The sequence below is a fragment of the Dioscorea cayenensis genome, chromosome 15, assembly GCF_009730915.1.
Source record: "Dioscorea cayenensis subsp. rotundata cultivar TDr96_F1 chromosome 15, TDr96_F1_v2_PseudoChromosome.rev07_lg8_w22 25.fasta, whole genome shotgun sequence".
NCBI lineage: Eukaryota > Viridiplantae > Streptophyta > Magnoliopsida > Dioscoreales > Dioscoreaceae > Dioscorea > Dioscorea cayenensis.
This window is the reverse complement of record NC_052485.1, coordinates 733,660-748,345: the sequence shown is the minus strand read 5'-3', so window position 1 is coordinate 748,345 and position 14,686 is coordinate 733,660. Positions and strand designations below refer to the sequence as shown.

Genomic DNA, 14,686 nt, shown 5'->3' with positions numbered 1-14,686 from the left:
GGATATAATCCACTGTTTGATATGTCTGTGTATACGGTAATAACAAATTGTCCAAAAAAAAAAAGAAAAAAAGAATGATCCTCATAAATATTACTAAATTTTATTGATAGAACAGAGATGGTGTATCTTGTCTCCATATTTTTAAAGAAAGGGTATGCTTTATTTCTTATTGTTATACATGGTTTACCAATCTTTGTCTAATTGGGCATAAAAAAACAATCTAATGACTTATAAGGTTTAACAAAATCAATTGTATTTATATAAAAAAAATTCTATTGGCATTGTCCAAATACTATATACTCCTATGAAACTCCGCTATTGGATATTTAATATACAATTGATGTTTCACATTTTTTTTTTAATTATGATCAAAGTCAAAAGTAATGCATGTACATCGAATATCCAACTCTTGTTGATGTCTTTATAATGTTTCTTCTTTTCATCTACTAAAATGTGTCATATATCAATAGTCAACATCTTGGCAAATACCACTTACTAATGTAACTTAATATAATAGTCATGCGCTCATAAATGTGCCTTATATCAATAATGCATGTTGTTTCACCTAAAGCTCTTACTTTTATTAACTCAATAAAAAATTATGCACATAGATATACATGTATTTCAACCAATATTCTCTCCCTTAGACACAGTTATAATTCAAAATTAATCATATATTTATTTTTTGTTTATTTATTTATTTTTTTGCAGCTTAGATTTTGAAGAAAATCAAGCTTAATTAAAAATATGATAATCATCATTAAGAATGGTCATGACTTCATGTGTACTTCATCTCGAAGAAAATTCTCTTGCAATTTGGAAAATCCTCAAATTCCATGGTAAGTCATCTTAATTGACAACTCCCAGAGGAACCATGGAAGTTTGATCTTGTATAGAAATCAATACCTAGTATCTACGTCTATTACCCCCCCACACACACACACACACACACACACACACACACACACACACACACACAAATTTTTTTTTAGTTCATACAGGGGGTACTTGTTCATAGTTTGTGGTTACATCTGGTTATATACTATATATATTATTTATCTAATTTCAATTTTGGCAACAATCTGTTTTATTTATTTATTTATTTTTTTAAATCATGCACTTTGCTGGTTGAGGCCCAACCGTTCAGATTCAAGGGTTATGCTTTGTTCCTTTTCTTTTAAATCAGAGCCTTGCATCTGATGTGCTTCTTTGGTGATTGCCAACCACCATCAACACAGCAAAGCAATACACACCAACCTTGCTTTCCAATTGGACACGCGTTCTTCCATCATCGCCGTTCAATGCCCGCCTCATGACCATGTTCCAACCCATCCAACCGTCAACATACGGTGACATGGAAGCCAAACTCCCGCCGACTCGCTCCTCCTCTTCTTCTCCATATTCTAATGCCTTCCTCCTTTTTGGCACGTGAAAGAAAGAAACTTCACCGTGCCTTCCAGTTCCAGAATGTGTGATTAATAACACAGCACCGAAACGTCTGTCCCATTCCAACCCACCAGACCAAAAATAATAATAATAATAAAGAAATAATGCACTCGTGGCAATATGTAATTGGGTCATTGATGTATGTTCTCCGCCAGAGTTCAATTTCGAAGTCTCTTTTAAGTGCACCCTTTCTTGGTTAGCAAGTCAAAGAAATCCTTCTCTTTTTTTAATTATAAAATTAAAAAAAACCTGAGAGAAATGACGGCATTTCAATATTTTGACCAAAAAATCACCGAAGAAACGGGAAGCCAATTTTCTTTTATAAAAAAAAAGAGAGGAATAAACGCGAATTTCTCCGGGAGCCACGTGTTCTCTATAAATATTCAACTTCCGAAGATCTCGAAGACCCGCCGCGAGAACTATTGGTTTTTGGTTCCTTTTTCCAAAATTCCAGTTCTCGTTCTCTTTTCATCTCCATTAACACGAACGAAATAAGCTATGGGTTTCACGACGTTTGTCCTGGATCGCGCCTCCCAGGCCCTTGGCCGTGGTCCGTCGATCTCCAAGCTCGTTGTTCTCTTCGCCGTCAGGTTTTTCCCACTGCTTAGATTCTGTTTTCGTCTTTATACGGTGATGGAGCCCTAGATCCATGTTTTCCTGATTGAAGAGATGTGTTTGGTGTTTGATTTCCCTTTTTCCATCTCATTGTTAGCTTGTGAGGGAGTTACTTGCCCCTGTTTTGCTTCCATATCTATATCTATATATATGTATATATATCATATCTTGTTTTGCTGGCTTCTTAGTTGATAACTTGCATTCAATGTGATGGTTCATGTGTTTAAACTCTGTTTGATAGCCTTGTTCTCTGTGTGTGTGTGTGTGTGTGTTTTTTTAAAAAAAAAAAAAATAATAATAATATTCTGAACATTTCACTATTCGCTGGATGCTTTATTTGTAGCCACATAATTTAAGATTCGTGCAAGAATGCCTGATCTATGATAGAATTTGATATTATAAATCCAGGAAAAAAAAAAAAGTTATGGTATGTGAAAGGATATGTTAATGTTCTGTATTGATGGTCTATTGATGAAACTAAATTCCATATGTATAAAGAAGAATTTTTCAACCATTAGCAAGGTGGTTCATCATTTGACCTTCGTGTGCTTTTTAGAAGAGGTGGGCACTAGATGCTTAGAACAACCTTTTTCATGTACTTTTTTTCTGCCTTTTTATTTAATTGTAAACTGTAGTTCTCCAATGTTTTTGATTTTTGTAAGTGTGCTATATCTTCCTTGTATGTGTGTATATATGTTTAGCAGCTTGATAGGAAGATTTATGTTTTTCTTTTATTTTTTTATTATTACTGGTAGGTATTGTATTACTGGAATTCTAAAAAGGTGGAGTCTTTGATCTTTGGGTCATTTTTAAATTTGGTACTGTTCATGTAGAGTTTCTAATATGTTGCTTGTCATTTTTCCTCCTCAACTTTGACTTTTGATTCGTTTCTGCGTGCAGTAGCGGGGGTCTTGTGGCATATGCTGATTCTAGGTTGGACAATGGGGTTGAAATACCCCAAGGACCTCCCAAGAAGAAAGTGGTTGTCCTTGGAACTGGTTGGGCTGGCACTAGTTTTTCTGAAGAATCTGGATACCTCTTTGTATGATGTACAGGTGGTATCACCTAGAAACTATTTTTGCTTTTTACCCCTTTGCTGCCAAGCGTTACCTGTGGAACAGTAGAAGCTCGTAGCATTGTTGAGCCAATCCGGAATATTGTGAAAAAGGTCTGGTTTATATTAATAAGCATGTTTCAAGTATTTCAAGTTAGCAAATTGAGATGTGAACTAACATAAAAGAGATGTTTGTCAGAAAGATGGACAAGTAAAATTTTGGGAGGCTGAGTGCTTCAAGATTGATCCAGCAAACAAGAAAGTTCTTTGCCGGTCAAACATCGGGACAAACTTAGATGGCAATGGTGAATTTGCAGTTGAGTATGATTACTTGGTGGTTGCACTGGGAGCCAAGTCAAACACATTTAACACACCTGGTGTCGAGGAGAATTGCCATTTTCTCAAGGTACGCTCTTGTTCTCATACAATGAAGAATTCAATTTTTTTTCTAGATCATGAAGTGGGATAAGTAAGTGGAAATTAAAAATATACCTGATTTGGAAAAATGGTAGATTATTTTAACTTCCAAGTAGTCTAGTAACTCTGGCAATGTCAGCCACTTTGCCAAAAATAATATTTTCCTGTTTCTTGTCACATTTTACCATTTTCCTTAAGTTGATTGTGAATTCTAACAGTTATTGTCACATTTCATATGAATCGCATTGGATCCAAAAAGAAAAGAAAAATTGAACATTATTTTCCTGGCAATGCTTCTTCCTGTAGGAAATAGAGGATGCCCAAAAGATCCGCAGGAGCGTCATGGACTGTTTTGAAAGGGCCTGCCTTCCAAACCTCAGTGATGAAGAGAGGGAGAAGAATCTTCATTTTGTTGTTGTAGGTGGTGGTCCAACCGGTGTTGAATTTGCTGCAGAATTGCATGACTATGTCTCTGAAGACTTGGCAAAAGTTATATCCCTAATGTTAAGGATCTAGTGAAGATATCAGTAATCGAGGCTGGGGAGCATATATTGACCATGTAAGAACTTACAGTATTTTTTTAATAGTTTTTCACAGTGTCAGTTAATGTTCTATGACAGAATTGCTCTGCCACTTGTTGAAATGGGCGGATGCATTGTACGCTAGTTAGTGCAGGTGTTATATCACATAATACTTGTAACTACTTAATCATACATAATGCTTAATGCCACAGACTGAATAAAAATTATTCATATTCCCATTTTATAATGCATGTAGCTTCTATGATATTTTACAGCTTCTGTGTTTTTATGCTTAGAATTTCAGATGTGGAATATTAGCTTCTTCTTTCACCTTTAATTTTCTCTTGTTCTAGCTGCTTATATTTTTCTTTTTGTGTCTGTGATCGTGATTGGCATGTAGGTTTGACAAGAGGATCACAAAATTTGCTGAAGACAAATTCCAGAGAGATGGCATTAACGTGAAAACTAATTTCAAGGTTGTGAAGGTGTCCAATAAAGCCATCACGATGACCAATCCGTCTACTGGAGAGGTTTCTGTACCATATGGAATGGCTGTTTGGTCTACTGGTATTGGCACACGTCCTGTCATGATGGACTTAATGAAGGAAGTTGGTCAGGTTAGCTAATCAAGATGATTAACCATAAAGTATAACCCAGTTAATGTTATTTTTATTGACCTTCTACTTTGTAGATTGAATTCCCTTGCTAATGCCCTCTACAGGCTGGTAGGCGTGTACTAGGGACTGACGAATGGCTTAGAGTGCTTGGGACTAATAATGTGTATGCCCTTGGTGATTGTGCCACAATAAGCCAGAGAAAAAGTCATGGTAAGTGCAGTCCAGTCTTCTTATTGCGTGGTATTAAGCTGTTACTTTTTTCTCGTTGATTTTCTTCCGCAGAGAATCCTGGATTCCACATCCATTCATCTGCTCATCTTTCTTAAGTAATTAATCTTCTTTGTTTAAGGTGTATGACTTAAATTTGACTTACTTTTATTAAAACCTGCTTTATTTTTTTAAATAATTATATATCTTGATTCCCTTGGTTACTTCTAACACATTTTCTATTCTTTTCCAGAGATAAAAAACAATCAACTAACAATCACCTTAATCTCATTGTTGTGTTTAACCCTGAAATATTACTAGATCCGCCTGTCAATGCTAAAACAGATCAATTATCAGTTTGGATATTTTTTTAATGTGTTGCCTATCTTACTCAATTTCACATGACACCAATATTTTTGCAGGAAGATGTCTCTGCTATATTTAAGGTTGCAGACAAAGACAACTCTGGAACTCTGACAGTGAAAGAAATCAAGGAGGTTCTTGATGACATCTGCGTTAGATATCCTCAGGTGGAACTCTATTTGAAAACTAAGCAGATGACGGACTTCTCATATTTACTTAAAGATTCCACTGGAAATGTCAATGAAGATTCTATTGAATTGAATATAGAAGAGTTTAAGAAAGCCCTTGCCAACGTGGATTCACAGGTCAAGAATCTTCCTGCAACAGCACAGGTAAAGCTATGCTTGCGAGTAATAGCTATGTTTGCAAGCAATTGGTGTAATTTACTTCAATTTAAGATATCCTTGTTAGGAAAACTGATGAGAAATTGAGAACATTCTCTATGGCTTATTTGTTGTGTTTCGTCAGGTTGCTGCACAACAAGGTGAATATCTTGCTCGGTGCTTCAACAGAATGAAGCAATGTGAAGAAAATCCTGAAGGTCCCCGCCGAATCAGAGAACCAGGCCGACATCGCTTCCGCCCTTTCAGGTACTTTTTTTTTTTTACCAGATTTTATCATTGCATAAATTAAAAATGCAACCTTCCACATGATTAATGGAAAGCATTTAATTTAAATTAGTTGAGCAGTTCATTCACAGGCCTCCATATCAATTTGTGAAGTCAATCTTATTGATATCCAACATAAATTACCTGCATCTTGAATCTGCATAATTGTCATTCATCTCTTCTCTCGGTGTTAAATCCATCATCCAGGATATTAAAAATGTTGAATCCAGTTTGACAGAGGTGCTTCATTTATTGGTTCAGTAGGTTTCAAGTTTTTTGTACATCTTACATCAAGACTGTTCCGTTTACATTTAACTATTGACATTCGTGATGGAATGTTTTGAATACAATTAAGTTAACAAGTAAACATGTTCACTGATAATATTTTTTGTTTTTGTGTCTGTTGAAGGTATAGGCATCTTGGGCAATTTGCTCCATTGGGAGGAGAGCAAACGGCAGCCCAATTGCCTGGAGATTGGATCTCGATTGGCCACAGTACCCAGTGGCTTTGGTATTCAGTATATGCAAGGTATCTGAATATTTACAAATTAACTTGAATTTTATCACCTAACTCTTTTTGGCATGATATATTGGGCTTATCTTCTCCTTCATTTTTAATTTGTGATCCACTGTTTTTCTCCTCAAATGCAGCAAGCAAGTCAGTTGGCGCACGAGGATGCTGGTGGTATCTGACTGGACAAGGCGATTCATCTTTGGAAGGGACTCGAGTTGCATCTGAGTCCTGTAGAGGAACAAATCATGCATTAACTTTGTCCTGTTTCCCTACCATATTCTTTTCCGGCAACAACGTCTATTTGTTTACTATGACAAGTTTAAATTTCTTGTCAATTTTTTGAGTACCACTGTCTATGAATGAATTCATTGTAATAAATGTGCGAGTATTGGCAGTTTGCTTTGTACCGTGACTTGAATTTCCAATTTGCATAAGCTTTTTTAGAATGCTTGTCTTTGTCTTGGTTTTTCAGGCAAATTATGGACCACACTCTCATTAATTGTGAGATGCCCATAACTATTATCTGGCCTGTGATTCTTCCCTTATATTAGCATTTTAAATTAATTCATTGTTTAATTGAATGTATTATTTCTGCCGATGGCTTTGATAGTAGAGATTTGCGTGGTTTAAAAAAATGGTTTTCAATTTTAAATTTTTATACATGTACCACAGGCACCACAGGCTTCTAAAAATTCTAAAAAATCAGTGGTGGGGCAAAGGAAAAAATAACAATTTCTAGTGATAAACTGGGTTTGAGAAGGAACTATAAAAATGTGACGAGTGCACTAAAAGTTGTCTGACTTCTTCCTCACCATATATGTGTGTAGTGTATATTTGTATATGGTTTCAGATAGAGCTTCTATATATCTCATTAATTATGTGGTGCTTTAGCAATAGCAGGTAAGGGGGTGTTTAAAGCATTTGGTGGCAAGGTACTTTCGGAAAGCAGTAGTCATGCTTGTTCTATTCGCGGACAAGTTTTGTACGTAATGCAAAAGCTTGTTCTTGCCTTCTTTGGATGCGCTATGACTCGCTCACATCCTCCTTCTCGGCCCTGTTGCCTTTCAAATCTCTTTGAGACTCGTGATGACCCGTCCATTTCTTCTTTATAGTTTAAAGTTTAAACAGAAACAACACATCAAGAAGCTAGAGCATGTTATTATTCACCCCATCAACCAGCTGCTCATCTCCCACCGCCACCATGGCCAGCGCCAGCACCAGCGGTGAATCATCTTGTCACTCTCACCACCCTTCCTGCATCCACTACACCAAAGGAGGTTTAGGAGAAGACGACGACGAGGGAAGCATTAATCGCACCGTTGGCTCTCGCAAGACAGGCCAACATCTGATGGATGCTCGATGGACTCATGAGTGGAACCGAGCCTTCGTCTTGGTCTGCGCCGCAGGTCTCATTGTTGATCCTCTCTTCTTCTACGCCCTGTCCATCAGTGAGTCTCGCATGTGCCTCTATGTTGATGGATGGTTCTCCATCACGGTCACCGCACTCCGGTGCATGACTGACGCCGTGCACCTCTGGAACATGTGGCTTCGTGTGAGGTCTGCCACCCGGATGAGGCGTCTCGATGGGGATGAAGGAAGTCGGTTTGGCCGTCTTCACCGTGACTACTTGGTATCCATGAGAGGCTTCTTCTTTGATCTCTTCGTCATTCTCCCTGTGCCCCAGGTGATGAGGCTTATTAATTCTTTACCAAATTTCAATTAATTAATGGAACCATCATCATGCATGTCTGTCTGTTATTGCCCAAACATATAACTGCAATTGCCATTGTAGTAATTAATTACTTGTCACTATATTCCTGTTTATCTCTCTCCTTCAATTCATTTCAGCCTGTTAGTGTTAGCCAAACTGTTTATGATCTCTCCGTGTAGCTTTGTGGCATCTCTCCCTGAGTGCACGTCTGATGGAGAGAGAGAGAGAGAGAGAGAGAGAGAGAGAGTGAGTGACTATAGAGATCACGTGCAGTGGAAAACCCGTTCTCAAGATTCTCTCTGGCAGTTCTTTTGTTTCTAGTGCCAACCCGAGCGGGGCCGAGCTTACCACGCGAGTTGTGTAAATCGTACTTGAAAATAACGTGAAGTGAATGGGTTGAATAGCATCAATAGTACTAAATCATATACTAATGAACATTATTCAGGAGACTGGGCAACAGTGACATGAATTATTGTTATTATTCTTATTATTAATTACTGTTATTGCCATTGCAGGTTGTTTTGTGGGTGGCGGCACCATCTCTGATACAGAAAGGATCAACAATGACGGTTATGACAGTGATATTGATCATGTTCCTCTTTCAATACCTCCCAAAGATATACCACTCTCTCTGCTTTCTGCGTCGCATGCAGAACTCCTCTGGTTACATATTTGGAACCATCTGGTGGGGAATTGCTCTCAACTTGATAGCCTACTTTGTTGCATCACATGTAAGTCCTCCTCTCTTTTTTTTTTCCTATTACCCTGCTTCTCTGTTATTTATTTATTTATTTATTTATTTCACCACAACATCAATTTTCTTAATTAATTTGTTACCTGAATATATCTCTCAGCCTAAATTGCAAATTTTTAAGTAGTTAACTACTTATGAACAAAGCTCATCGACTTCAATATATATTAAGAAGATGCTCATCGGATTCTCTAATTGAGCGGTACCAATAAAACACCACATTTTCTATTTATAAACCTTTGGAATAATAATATTAGATTATCATCACGGCCTAGCTACCCTATGTGCACCTACCTAAGCAGAGTTCTCCCAGCTATGTAGAAAATAATAAACAGCTTGTCCTATCAGGCTGCAGGTGCCTGCTGGTACCTGCTAGGAATCCAAAGGGCCACAAAATGTCTTAGAGAGCAATGCATAACAGCCCAAGGATGCGGACTGAAGACAGTGGCTTGTGTGGATCCAATATACTACGGCACAACAACGACAACAATGAAAGACTTGGGAAGATTGCACTGGGCCAAGAACATGACTGTGAGGACTACGTGCCTGGATAGCAGTGATAATTTTGAGTATGGTGCTTACAAGTGGACGGTCCCTCTTTTCACCAAAACTAATCGTGCAGAGAAGATCCTCCTCCCAATCTTTTGGGGCCTAATGACTTTAAGGTCTTACAATATTAAACCTTTCTCTCTGATCCAGTTTTTTACTGTAAAATTAACTCAAACTTAGCTAGTTAATTATAAACATTAATATTTTAGAGATTGTAATTAATCAGCACATTTGGGACGCTTGAGAGCACAACGGAATGGCTGGAGATTGTTTTCAACATCATCATCGTCACGAGCGGGCTCCTTTTGGTCACCATGTTGATTGGAAACATCAAGGTGAGTAATGTATTTATTTTTTGGTGTGCTTGCATGCATGCATGTATGCATGTGTTAATGGTTCATGTCATGAAACATGGAGGACGTCCAAATGAATGAGCGTGATATATAATGACTGGCTGGCAGGTGTTCTTGCACACGACCACATCGAAGAAGCAAGCACTGCATCTGAAGATGCGGAGCTTGGAGTGGTGGATGAGACGGAGGCATCTCCCGCACGGGCTGAGGCATAGGGTCAGACAGTACGAGAGACAGCGCTGGGCGGCAATGCGTGGCGTGGATGAGTGTGAGATGATCCGAAACCTCCCCGAAGGCCTGCGCCGAGACATAAAGTACCACCTCTGCCTCGATCTAGTGCGCCAGGTTCCTCTGTTCCAACACATGGATGAGTTAGTCCTTGAGAACATCTGTGACAGAGTCAAGTCCTTGATCTTTCCAAAAGGAGAAACTGTGAGCTAATTAATTAATTTTGATTAATTAGCTAATTAATTATTCCAAATTTATTTGTTAAAATGATAATCGCTCAATCAACACATTAATATTTCAGATTGCAAAAGAAGGTGACCCGGTGCAGAGAATGTTATTCATAGTGAGAGGGCACCTGCAAAGCAGCCAGGTGCTCCGGGATGGAGTGAAGAGTTGCTGCATGTTAGGACCTGGGAATTTCAGTGGGGATGAGCTCTTGTCATGGTGTTTGAGAAGACCATTCATTGAAAGGTTGCCTCCGTCTTCGTCGACGCTGGTGACACTGGAGACAACGGAAGCGTTCGGGCTGGAAGCGAGTGATGTGAAGTATGTGACGCAGCACTTCAGGTACACGTTTGTGAATGAGAAGGTGAAGAGGAGCGCACGCTACTACTCGCCCAGTTGGAGGACATGGGCGGCTGTAGCAATTCAGCTGGCGTGGAGGAGGTTCAAGCACCGCTCCCGCATTGGCGTCTCTTTCCTTCTCACTCCCTCGAAGGCCTGCTTCTCGTTGCTCGTCGCCCGGAGAGGACCGGCTCCGCCATTACACTGCGCTCTTGACATCTCCCAAGCCACAACTGGATGATTTTCCCTTGTAAGAGAGAGAGAGCGAGAGATCAGATGCATGGCGCCTGGCTCCTAGCTCCTAGCTCCTCATCTTAATTTGCTTAAAATTAATATAATAAAACACAATGTTGTATGTATTTCATTAATCTTCTTGTCTTATTGACCTTAACTATCAATAAACACCACTGCAAACTGAAAAAACGTACATCTAGTGTTCTTTTCATATTAATTTGGGCTAATAGCATGAGTTCATGTATGACACTGGGCTTGTTATGCTTGAAATAAAAAGAAATGACACTGGGTTTGCACTTTGCACCCCTGCTGTTGACTCAAACAGCAATTATGTACATATTTTTCTATAAATGGAAATAACTCTCGTCTCCTCCACGACGGCCCATTTTTATGTCGATTTTTCAAACCCTTTTCTTTCCCGTGGGTGGCAAAGTCAATAATAGGTCATATTTTGTGCTTGTTTGGGTTAGCTTTTAAAAAAAAGTGTTTTTTTGTTAAGTTATGGAAGCATTTTTTAAAAGTGCTTTTTGAGAGTAATGGCTTTCTATATTTTGGGCCAGAGATTGACAAGTTTGAGAGTAGATCAAGGATCTAGAGGAATGACGAACTTTAATTTGAACATTAATTAATGAGTTTAACCTCTCCCTAAATGGGAAAGTGGTGGTTTAAGATTATGACTCGAGGTGAGATAGTGTGGCTCCAAAGTCATTCGAGTTAATTACTTTTCGGAACTAGCTAACACACTCGGAACCCCTATAAATATCAACAACCACCAAGAGTATTACTATTTACTTTGTCACGCCCCAACACGGCTCCCGGGGCCCAGGTGCTAGCTGACAAACGGCCACACACCCCCAGGCCGAGGCCCAGTGAGGCATGTAAGGCCTCAAAAGCCCGTTCTCAACAAATCACAAAAAAACATCTATGAGCGAAAGCTAGAAAGCAAGAATGGAGTTCAACACTAAAAGAAATAAGCTAAGTGTCTTCTGCAGATTCTTTACAAATTTAATCAAATAAAAAAACTATGCCCTACAACAACGGGACTTATTACATGCTAAGAAGATTGAGCGGTGGCTCAGCGATCCCTGCTAAGCTATCCAGTCATCGACCTCTACTCCCCGATCGAAAAGAAAATAACAACAAAAATTTATGAGCTTGAGCAGCCCGATGAAGCACCCTACTAAAAAAATATAGGGATCACTTATCAAAAATCATGATTTAATGATTTTGCAAAAACCAACCATAAGTTTAATTCACATAACATAGATGTCAAAAATTTAGCATATAGGGTCCCCCAAACAACTATTGCCCCAAAAACAAATCACAAAAATTCATATATTTACCCTAGGTGACCCGAGACAAAACAAAAAAATCATATTCTTACCCTCGGTGACCCGAGCCAAAAATTAACAAAAGGCCGATATTGCGCACCGACGGCAGCGGTAGGGAAACTATAGTTTCAGAACAAAATACGATGTCGACACTCGGTCGAGTGTTTAACCCCAGTGACGAGGGGTTGTTGCAAAGTTAGTGGGGGACTAATTTCTATATCAAAGTACCTTGTTCACAAAACGATGAACTAACAAAATTCAAAACACACAAAGTATAAAAATTTACAGTAACATGATCCCATTTTTTTTGTCATATCAAAATACACCAGTTAATAGAATACAAACATGAACATATATTAAAAATAATAATACTCTTTAATCAAAAATTAAATAAATACCTGAAATTCAAAATAAATAATACATAATACATCATCCCGGACTTAAACCCAAGAATTATTCACAATTTAAACAAATTTCCAAAATTAAGAAATTTTAAATAATTATAATTCAACACAGTATGTAAAATTTCAGAAGATATGAAATTTTAGAAAAAGAAAAAGAAGAAATTTGAATTTAAATGAATTATCTTGAAATTCAAAGATTTAAATAAAAATCGGGGATTTCATTGCACATGTAAACATTTCAAATTCAAAAAGAAGATCATCAATTTGAAATATTAAATAAATTAAAAATAATTCCGAAAAATAGTATTAATTATATAAATATAATTTGAATAATATCTGAAATCTAATTATCCAAAAATAAATAAATAAAAATACATATTTTTCACAAATTTAACAAGTTTCAAAAAGTCTATATACATAGTATAATTTATATGTAGTTACTTACCTAAATGTCTCTGCAACTCCAAGACTCAAATCAGATTATCCAAAAATCAAGCACTTTCGAAGGATGCCCTAACAAACATAAATCATGTGCATAAAAGAATGAATAAACACAAAGGTTGGTGAACAGCATATCAAATTCCTAAGGGTAGTCTATAGGGGTGAAAAACTAAGGATGAGAATAAGTGAGATCTCACAGCCCATCGATAAAATTCAAGACCTACCCTTTGGATCTTTCGTCACAAAATTCAACGAGGAACAAAATATCGAGAGCTCCGCCAGAGGTCACTACACGACACGAGAAGAGATAGGGTTTCCTCCGGTTTCTACTCTCCTTTAATTTTTTAAAGCCAAAACAAATATCGCGTGAGGATCCTCGCTCGGGTGTTCTGAACGATAAATCAGATCCGGGAGGCTGGGATAAGATAAGGGTCTCCCTTTTTAAAAATATAAATAAGTAGATAGATTTAACTAAAAAGTAATTTAAAATTAATTAAGAGGATGGGGTCCACAATTCTTCTTTTAGAAGGGAAACATTAATTAGTTGTTTTCCTTTAGTTTAGATTCTGCATTACTCTCATATTTAGAAATGGTGAGTTCATTCTTTTCTAATGGGGAAAATTGATCGATAAGTTTATACCTATATATGTATCTTTGTCCAAATTAAGGCTTCTTCTAGGATTTCAATCCCCATTTGCAATGACGGGCCACCCTGAACATGTCAATTTTCCTCTTGGAGCTAGGATATATTACGACTCTTCTATTGAATATTGATGGTGCATGTCAATTCCAGATTGCAGAGCTTGAATTCTTTTAAGAGGTTTTGTGTTAAATCTTTTTATGGGTTTTTCAATGACGGTGGCCAGAGATGTCAGGTGTCTCCTTTCCTTGTGGTGGGAAGTGCGCATGATCCTTGAAAGTCAACTTGTTTTTGTGATGGGTCTAGAAAAATAGAGTTTTTAAATTTGAAATCCTAACGACTGTGATATCTAACAAAATCACATCTGTTGCTTGTGTTCTCTATTATGCAATGATTGGATCAGTAGACAATAAGTTCCTTCAGTTTGCTTGATCGTTAGCTTCATTTATTTTGGTCGTCTAATTGACCTTGGATTTTTTTTTTGCTCCAGCTATCATCCATAAAATATATATTATATATATATGACCATGTTCTACAGTTTTTTGTTTTCTTTGCTTTATATATATATATATATAGTGTTTTTTTTTCTCTCTCTCTTAGTTGTGGTGCCTAAGCGCTAGATTATCTCTTATTGCCAACTAAATTTTATGCTACAACAAAATAAATGACATGGATGTGCGGCCCAAACCCAGACCTCTGTCTATTGCTTTCGCTATTGACACGCAACCACAGTCACCTACATATTTTTCTATGAAAGTATACAAATTATGATTTATTGGAAAGAAAGAAAAAAAATTAAAAATATTTTTACCAACCAAAGTGGGGTTATTGTTATGGTACAGTATGGTAAAGCCTAGTATTTTTGGCTTTTTATAAACTCCTGCTTTTAAACTCCTTTTATTATATATTTATAGAACTAGTTATTTTTTTACAATAAACAATTAATTTAGATTTTAACCATAAGATGGTAATTTTAATTTTTTATGAAATATATGTCACTTTTAATAGTAGATTTTATTTGGGTTTCAAATTATATTGAAATGTTTAAGAGTTTATTAGATTTTTATGATATCTAATATCAATATTTTAGCAGCATGATTTGTGGTTTTGTGTACTCT

General features: G+C 37.1%; 2 pseudogenes; both read left to right on the top strand.

Annotated features, from left to right (window-relative positions):
• Window positions 1–1,811: 1,811 nt before the first annotated feature.
• On the top strand, window positions 1,812–6,780 carry LOC120276767 (annotated as a pseudogene).
• A 558-nt stretch (window positions 6,781–7,338) lies between these two features.
• On the top strand, window positions 7,339–10,942 carry LOC120276915 (annotated as a pseudogene).
• The last annotated feature ends 3,744 nt before the right edge of the window (window positions 10,943–14,686 follow it).